At 48.2% G+C, this 8,828-nt stretch overlaps 1 protein-coding gene across 1 annotated transcript in view; it reads right to left on the bottom strand.

Annotated features, from left to right (window-relative positions):
• Window positions 1-2,921, bottom strand: part of NEIL2 (nei like DNA glycosylase 2) — a 21,740-nt gene extending 18,819 nt beyond the window's left edge. The window contains exon 1 of the mRNA XM_006081908.3: window positions 2,832-2,921. The gene's annotated coding sequence lies outside the window, so the exon portion shown is untranslated. The remainder of the gene's footprint in view (window positions 1-2,831) is intronic.
• Between the last annotated feature and the right edge of the window lie 5,907 nt (window positions 2,922-8,828).

Genomic DNA, 8,828 nt, shown 5'->3' on the forward strand with positions numbered 1-8,828 from the left:
GTGATTCTAATGTGCAGCCAAGGTTGAGAACCACTGCTCTAGCATCTCTGCTGGATGTCAAGCTCTGAGCTTTCAAGCAGCTATTTTTTGCCACCAACTTTTAACAGTATATATGACCAAAAAGGGAGCGTGGCTTGGGAGGAGGGTCAGATCAAAGAGCGGAACCAGCTGAGCCAGCTTCCCAGGAAGGGTTTCCCCTTCCAGCTCCTCTCCCTTAAACATCATGTGGCAAACAATTAAGCACCTACAGCAGTGATGGCGAACCTTTTGAGCTCGGCATGTCAGCATTTTGAAAAACCCTAACTTAACTCTGGTGCCGTGTCACATATAGAAATTTTTTGATATTTGCAACCATAGTAAAACAAAGACATATATTTGATATTTATTTTATATATTTAAATGCCATTTAACAAAGAAAAATCAACCAAAAAAATGAGTTCACGTGTCACCTCTGACACACGTGTCATAGGTTCGCCATCACTGACCTACAGAGTGCTAGACAGCACTTCAGGGTACCCTCTATTTTGATCCTGTGGCAGCTTGAACAGGAGCGGACCCTTGTTACCTTTTGCCTGGACTGTGGCCTCTAACTCATCCCCACACTGTCTCTGTCCTGCTCCTTCCTCCCCCAAAACTAATCCAACCCACTGCTGCTGATTTATTCCCCCCTCCTTTTTTTCAGGAAAGAGATGGTCACTGTAGGGAAAGCTGTAAGGGACACAAAGACACAGATGTGGATTGAGCCCTCCCAGGACCCCCTCACAATTAAGGGCGCTGTGTATGTGACAACCACAGTGCAGAGCTCAGAATCATGACAAGTGCAGACACAGGGTCATGTGGGTTCAGAACAGGGAGGGGTCACTTCCAGCTAACTACACATATTTATCCCTGGTAATGGATAAACAGCTGGGGTTCCATTTTAACACTGAATCAAATCCCTGCCCCAAATCACCCAAGTTCACTGAGAGCTTGTATAGGAGGCATTCAGATGTTTGAGTCTGAGAGGTCTGCACCCCAGCTTTTCAGACACAGGAGTACCGCCCCCTCTCCCCCTACCCAGGACACGCTATGTAACTACCTGTTTCCTCGCCTGCACAGGGACTCTATACGTAAGGATGAAAACCCAAAACTCCAAGTGGGTACTTGGCATGGTGGTAACTAGTGTATTTCAGCAATTCTAAAAACCATTTTAAAATCCCTGAAATGGGGATGCCTCTTACAAGCCATGCTTTCTCATAGCTTAATTTGTAGTGCATTCAAAAATGTGCACTTTAAATTTGATGGTGTCTGAGAGTCACTAAAATGTAGTAATATTCCCCTAATCAGACCTTCAAGACACTCAAGAGTCTATAGCAGTGGTTCTCAACCTGTGGGTCGTGACCCCTTTGGGGGTCGAACGACCCTTTCACAAGGGTCGCCTAAGACCATCGGAAAACACATATATAATTACATATTGTTTTTGTGATTAATCACTATGCTTTAATTATGTTCAATTTGTAACAATGAAAATACATCCTGCATATCAGATATTTACATTACGATTCATAACAGTAGCAAAATTAGTTATGAAGTAGCAACGAAAATAATTTTATGGTTGGGGGTCACCACAACATGAGGAACTGTATTAAAGGGTCGCGGCATTAGGAAGATTGAGAACCGCTGGTCTATAGGTACAAAACTGGAGACTTGCCCTAGCTGGTTTGGCTCAGTGGATAGAGCATTGCCCTGTGGACTGAAGGGTCCCAGGTTCAATTCCCATCAGGGCACATGCCCGGGCTGCAGGCTCGATCTCCAGTAGGGGGCGTGCAGGAGGCAGCCAATCAATTATTCTCTCTCATCACTGATGTTTCTCTCTCTCTCTCTCTCCCTCTCTCTCTCCCTTCCTGAAATCAATAAAACATATTTAAAACAGACAAACAAAAAAACTGGATACTTGCAGCTGACCTTACCCTCTGCCAGCTCCCTGTGCCCAGGTCATCTCCAAAGGAGGAAGCTTCTGGAAAAGCCTCCCTCTGACATGCACCTAATCCTTCAAGTACCTAGATCCAGGGCATGTTTAAGTATATTTTTGGAGATGGAAAACTGAGCAGCAAATTGCCTCTACCATAGCCATAAACAATTAAAACGAGAAGGGGCACATTTTTTAAAACCCTCACTGGAGGATATTTTTCGAGACGGTGAGGGAGGGAAGAGAGAAACATTGATGTGAGAGAGACACAAGGATAAGTTGCCTCCAGCACGCCCTCCACTGGGGTCCAACGAGCCTGCAACTCAGGTCTGTGCCCTTGACCAGAATCTAACCAGAACCAGCGACCCTGCAGGCCGAGGCCCACGCTCTGTCCACTGAGCCCAAGCTGCAGGCGGGACGCAGACCGGACAGGGAAACCACACCTGCCCTCAAGGCCCGGCTAAGGGCTCGCAGCAGACCCACTGAACCAGGGAGAGGAGCGTCAGCGTCCTCCTCCTTTCGAGGGAAATCACTCCCTCCCGTGGGGAGAGTCACAAAGGAGGCTCTCCCCAACTTTCTCGGGGCGAGGGGGCTGAGAGGTGGGCGCAGGGACAAGACTGAAAGGCCCTGAGGAGCCTCTGGGAGGAAATGCGGGGAGGCGCGGTGGTAAGGAGCCCCCCGAAAAAAGGAAATTCGGCCAGGGGTGCGGGTTCCATGGGGACGCTTCTAAAATTTTCGTAATTCGAGTTTTTCCGCTGATAACAAAGTGACGACAACGCGCGCGGGCGGCGCAAAGCTCGGGACGGGAGGCCACTCCACGCACCTCCGAGGAGGGAGCCGCCGCCTCTCCCGGCCCACGCGGAGGGCGGGCGGCTGCACTCACCGGCTCCGGCCCGCAGCCCCGGGGCGGGGGCGAACGTTGTCCCGGGAGCGGGGAGCCGGGCTCCAGCCCAAGGGGGTGTAGCGCGAGGGTCCTCACGCTTGTGTGGACACGTGACTGTTTGGGGCGGGCGTACAGCGGAGCTCCGCCCCCGGGGTGTGCGTAGGAGGCGGGGCTCGCCTCTGTGAGTGGGCGGGGCTATTGCGTCAGTCGGGAGCGCGAAGCTCTGGGAGCTCGGCGCCGGGGGGCGGGGTCTAGAGCGGGGCGGGGCCCGGAGCGGGGCGGGGCCGGGCCCGCCTTTGGTGGGGAGAGTAGGAGGCTCCCATGGGTGTCCTCCAGGTCCCGAAGGAACCAAGGTTGGGGATAAAAAGCGGGCGTGGAAGAAGAACAGTCAGAGACTGAGAATGAGCGGACGGTGGAGAAGAAACGCAGCGCCTTTGGAACGTTTATTGTCTAACGAACACAGAGGGTTATAGGGAAAAGTTAAGTGACTATAAACAGGAGAACTTGGGGTGGTTCAGGCAAAGGCAAGCCTTTAAGTTGGTTTTGCTCAGCTTCCGAGCCTAAGTGAGGTCATTGTGAAAAGGAAACAAGTTGTCAAGAAGTTCTCATGACATCCTTAAAGGATGGGACCTTTAACTTTATATAACTTGAATATTATAATTGAAATTTTTTCCATAAACAAATGTTACCTTAAAGACCATATTTGTATATTAAAGTTTCATTTCAAAGAATAAAAAGATAAAATAGTAGACTGTTTAAAAATAATTATGTTCGGTGTTGTTAGTTCTCCAAAGAGCGTGGGGAACCTGCACAGGAAAGTATGCACCATGGGCCCTTGCTGGGAGGGCCCTGGGGGGTCTTGGCCAGCACAGGAAGACAGGCCCAGTCCCTCCTTAGATGGTGTCCTGCTGATTGGGAGGGAGCCGTATAGTATAGATGGCCTTCTACGGAAGGGGCTTGGGCAGGAAGTGAGGAGAGAAAGGCTGGGATGGCTTGGGATACGCAGGGAGCTCAGCACAGAGGAGCCTGGAGACAGACTGGATGAGGTTTGCAGGCATGCAGTTTCCAGGAGGTATCCAGCCTGCTGGTCTCTTTCGATATCTGGCCTCTTCTGGAGACCAACATTCTCACCACAGGATGGCCCCTGCTGTAGGATCAGGCACACCCAACAATAGCTTTCAGAGCCCCTAATTCCCCATTCTGTAGACTCTGGCTGAGCTGGGAAGGAGCTACAATCCTTGGCTCACCGCTTGGAATGAATGCCTGGCGCCGAAGAGGTCTCTGCTGAGGCCAAAGGGCTATAGAGTTGAGAAAAGCAACAGTTTACAGCTGTCATTTATAACCATAGTTGTTTGTTGAGCACATATTATGTGCAAGGCACTCTTCTAAGCTCTTTACATAGATTGCCTCATTATTAGTTGTGGGAAGACAAGCAAGTCACAATATCTCAATCTACCCATGTATTAAAGTGGGATATCTATTTCATGACGTTTTTATGGAAATATTAGAAAACAGGGATTCTCAAACTTTAATGTGCATATGAGCCAGCCTGGAATCTTGTTTAAATGCAAATTCTGACTCAGGTTAGGAGCAGGGCCCAAGATTTTGCCTTTCCTACAAACTGCCAGGTGCTGCAGCTGCTGCTAGTTCAGGGACCACATTTGGAGAAGCAAGGACTTAGAGCACAGTACTTGGCAGTTGGTAGGCACTCAATAAATATTCTTTAAATGAATCATTAAATGAGATTATTACATGGGAAGCATCCATAAATTGTAAAGTGCTGTGCAGGTGCATAGAATCATCATTCTAGGACAGTAAGGCTGGGAAATCTGCCTGGAAAAGGGCAAACTCCTAGGAGAGTAACTATAGAATAGCACCTTAGAACATTATTTCTGCATCAGGCTATCTGGGCCCAAATCCCATCACTCAGCAGGCATAGCTTGAGCAAATAATTTAACCTTTTTTTGTACCTCAATTTCTTCATCTGTAATATTTGGTGAAATGCCTACCTCGATGGGCTACTGTGGGATTTATTGAGATGATACATCAATCCCTTAGCACTGGGCCTGGCAAAGAGTAATAATAAATAGCTATATATGTTTTAGTTATTATTATTATTTGTCCCAAATCCCACAGGAGCCTGCGGGGCCCGCACCCAGCCTTCTAAGGGCCATGGAGCCAATTTCTCTCTCATTTGTGCTCTTGATTTCTCCAACAGGGTTAAAGTTATAATGCTCATGAAAATCTATTAAAATACAGCCACCTCCAAGACAGCAAGAAAGGAAGTGAAGAAGAAAATTGCAGTAGGAAGTAAATTGCCAAGGAATGAGTTTCGGGATTCTGAACCACATCAAGGAGGGTTCATATGTCTGTAGAGACCATTGGGGAGCACCAAGGGCTGAGAGTGAGGCTCCTGGATCTATAGTTGGCCGTCTTTTGGGCATGTGACTGTGGACAGTAAGCCCTATTTCCCAATGGTTCTAGGTCCTTCTTTCATTGTGTCTAAATTGGGAGAATTGGAGAATTTGGAACCAAGGATCCTCCCCAACTTCTAGAAAAATGTTGAAAGACTTTGTCTTGGAGTGGGACCTAGACCCAGGCTGTGCGGGGTTATCCAGCTCTTTAGGAGAGGTACTTGTGGAGTGTAAAAGCCCCAATTGTGGAGTCAAATAGGCATCAGGCTTGAGTCCTGAATCTGCACAAACTAGTTCTGTGATCTTCATTGAGTTACTTAAAAGCTGTGGGCCAGTATCTTCTTGGTGTGCAAACCGTGATTGTGACGATATATGAATGTTTTATGTGCACATAAAGCTACTAGCAGCGTCTGATGTTCAGCAGTGCTCGATAAGCAGTAGGTACTTTTTTTTAAAGCAGAATTTCTGGGCTGCTCTCAAGTTGCTTGAAAATCAGGCTAACATTCTGAAGGAAACAAGGAGTAGGAGGACGCAGGCGCCCCCTTGTGGTGAGTGCATTAACTGCAAGGACAGTATCTTGATTCCAGACTCAGAGCCTCCCTAGTGAGGGTAGGTGCTCAGTAAGTGCAGCTTTTCCACACACCAGCTCTGTGGCCTTGGGCAAGTTCCCTCCATGATGGTGAGACAAGAGGGTTTGGACTAGGTAATCTCTGGGACCCCCTCATGATCTCCAAATGTGTCAGGTACCCAATCCAGGCAGCCTTTTTCCTAGTGGGTGGGGTTCAGTTTTCTTTCTGTTTTATTCGACACTCCCAGAACAGTTATTTGAAATCTTACCAATACTAACGTCCCCAAATCCTTAGCAACCGGTGTCCTGTAACCCCATTGTACTTCTATAGACTCCAGCCCCATACCCTCCTGTAAGGAATGGACTACCAGGGACTCCTCAGCCCTGTCCTTGTGTGGACAGCTAGATTTTAGGCTGCAGGACCTCCCAGGAGCCTGGGACAGCTCCAGGACCTTGACAGCTGCCCTGGGACTGTTTGACTGCTCGACTTTCATGGCTAAACAGGACTTAGTTGCCCCGTTAAGAGCTAGGCCATGCTAGATGGAGCTGACCTAGTCAGTTTGATCAACACAGACTTGTAGCACAGGTCTAAACCAGAGCCCAAGAGCAGGAGTCTTAACCTGGGGATACGGAGAAGTTTTCAGAGTCCCAGTGGTGTGCAACATCTCAGGCTATGTGCGCCTTTCTGGGAAAGTGGGCACAGCTTTTGTTACATTTTTAAAGCGGTCTTGTGACCCCAAAAGTTAAAAAGCCATTGCCCCAAATGACAGGAATGACTGACTCCACGCTTTCTCTATACAGGAAGCCTTGGAAGTGTGTTCCAGTCCCATAACCCACAGTCCTGCTCAAATCTCAACACAGCTGGGCAGTGAGGGAAGACACCAAGGTCGTTGGGTGGGTGTAGGAAAACACACCAGAACTAAAACATGCTGTCCCCTTCCGTGTGGCAGCCACAGAAGACCTGAAAATGTTTCCCATCACTTCTGCTTCCTTCACTGGGATTAGCTTTCAGAGCCTAAGAGCGCATTCTTCAATAGCTCTTCACTGGTGGCAAATGTCTATACTTTAAAGGGGCATTTAGAATTAAGATCAGTGACAAAAAAAAAAAAAAATTGGTCAGGTGATGTAATTCTGTTTGGGATTCTAAAACTAAATGTGGTTAAGAAGCCATAAACCTGGTTCTCCTAGGCCGATAGGAGCAGGTTCTGGACAGCATCTAGCAGTGGTTCTCAGCCTTCCTAATGCCACGACCCTTTAATACAGTTCCTCATGTTGTGATGACCCCCAACCATAAAATTATTTTTGTTGCTACTTCATAACTGTAATTTTGCTACTGTTATGAATCGTAATGTAAATATCTGATATGCAGGATGTATTTTCATTGTTCGCGACCCACAGGTTGAGAACCGCTGGCTACAGGGAGTCCCAGCATGTCTGCAATATTGGAACGTGGTTTCCTCGGTGGCTACTTTGAGACACAGTGCTCATGTGAATGTGTAGCTTCCCAACCATTTTTAAACCTCATTACTCGGGCCACAATACAGGTACTGTTTTCCACGTGGAGAACATCAATCTGGAGTCTCCAGGAGGAGCATTTGGGGACCCCAAGGTTTCATTTTTACCATAAGACCCAGTGAGACCGGAGCCACTTTCTTCCAACTCCTGATTTCAGAGCTGCTGGCCCAAAGTCGGGGATGCTAGCCCCAATTCAGTGTGACGCTAATGCGGTGGAACGCTCCATCTACACGGTTCACATCTCATTGCAGTTCATTTCATATGAGCACATCCATTTTCAAGAAGGGGCAGCACAAATGACTACGGTCATTGTAAGAGGAGTTTACTAGTGTTTATTAGTATCGACTAACTAGAATCAACGTCTTGAAATCAGATTCACTGATGAGGAACTGGTAACTGCCCAGTGATTAGTAAAAACCTCTTATAAACCCAGTCGGGGAGAAGGGGCGGTCACATGTTTATTTCTCAGGTGAAGCAGGGCCACCACACTGGAGAACAGAAGGCAGTCACGAGAACAGAGGTGTGTGTGTGTGTGGTTTCCTTCCCTAGAGAGGAAAACCTCCCCGCATAGGGGAACCTCCTGGGCCCAAGAGCACCGGCTGCCTCGCAGGCTTTTTCTGATTCCTCGGTTCTTGGTAACCCAGAGCACAGCTGTGTGGTCACCTCTCCACAAAACTAAACCCACAGTCTCCCAGGCTCCAGCCAGAAGAGTGAGCTAGCAATGCACAAACCCCAGAAAATCTGGGCTTTGAAAAACTAGGTCTATTTTAATGTCACCTTCAGTCTTTTTGCAAATGCCACTGCCGCAGCCACTGGAGGGGAGATAAGAGACACCCTAGACCCAGAGTGGAACAGAACAGCAGCACTCCCAGGAGGCTACGGGTCAGAAACCAAAGCAAGTGCCCAGGGGCAGGGAGACCTGGAGGTCCTACTTCCCACGCTAAGCCTTGAAGCTTGAAGGCTGGTCCTTGGTCACGGGATGATGGCATTTTTGTGTTCTAGCTTCAAGCAGGGCAAGGATGCAATCTGAAGAGTAGAGTTCAATGTCATAAAATGACTTAAATAAACAAAAACCCAACCACCTCCACCCCAAAAGCAGCTTTCCAAATGGCTGCTTCTCAAGCACTCAGTATCCTAGTCAGGATGTCACGTTCCAGGGACTCGGGTTGGGGGTGGAGTCATCCAACCCCCTTCCCCCACTTCCCTGCTCAGCTCCGTTTAGTGAATGTTCAGTCAATATAAACTTAACTTGCACGGCTGTCAACCCCAAGCCAAACATAACCACAGCTAAATCTGCTACTACTCACCCCCTAAAGGCATTCAAAAGTCAAATATGCAGGAGTAACGCTCTCCAGCTGCCACAATGACTTGACCTGTGCTTCAGAAGGTTTTCTCATGGCCGGAGGTGAGAGTAAGGGGATGTGAGGGATTTATCTGGACACATGCTCCCTGGCTGCTTCACACACCATATTAGGCCCCTCATTTATTCTAATGATGCTA

This window comes from Myotis lucifugus, unplaced genomic scaffold, assembly GCF_000147115.1.
Source record: "Myotis lucifugus unplaced genomic scaffold, Myoluc2.0 scaffold_1, whole genome shotgun sequence".
Taxonomy (NCBI): Eukaryota; Metazoa; Chordata; class Mammalia; order Chiroptera; family Vespertilionidae; genus Myotis; species Myotis lucifugus.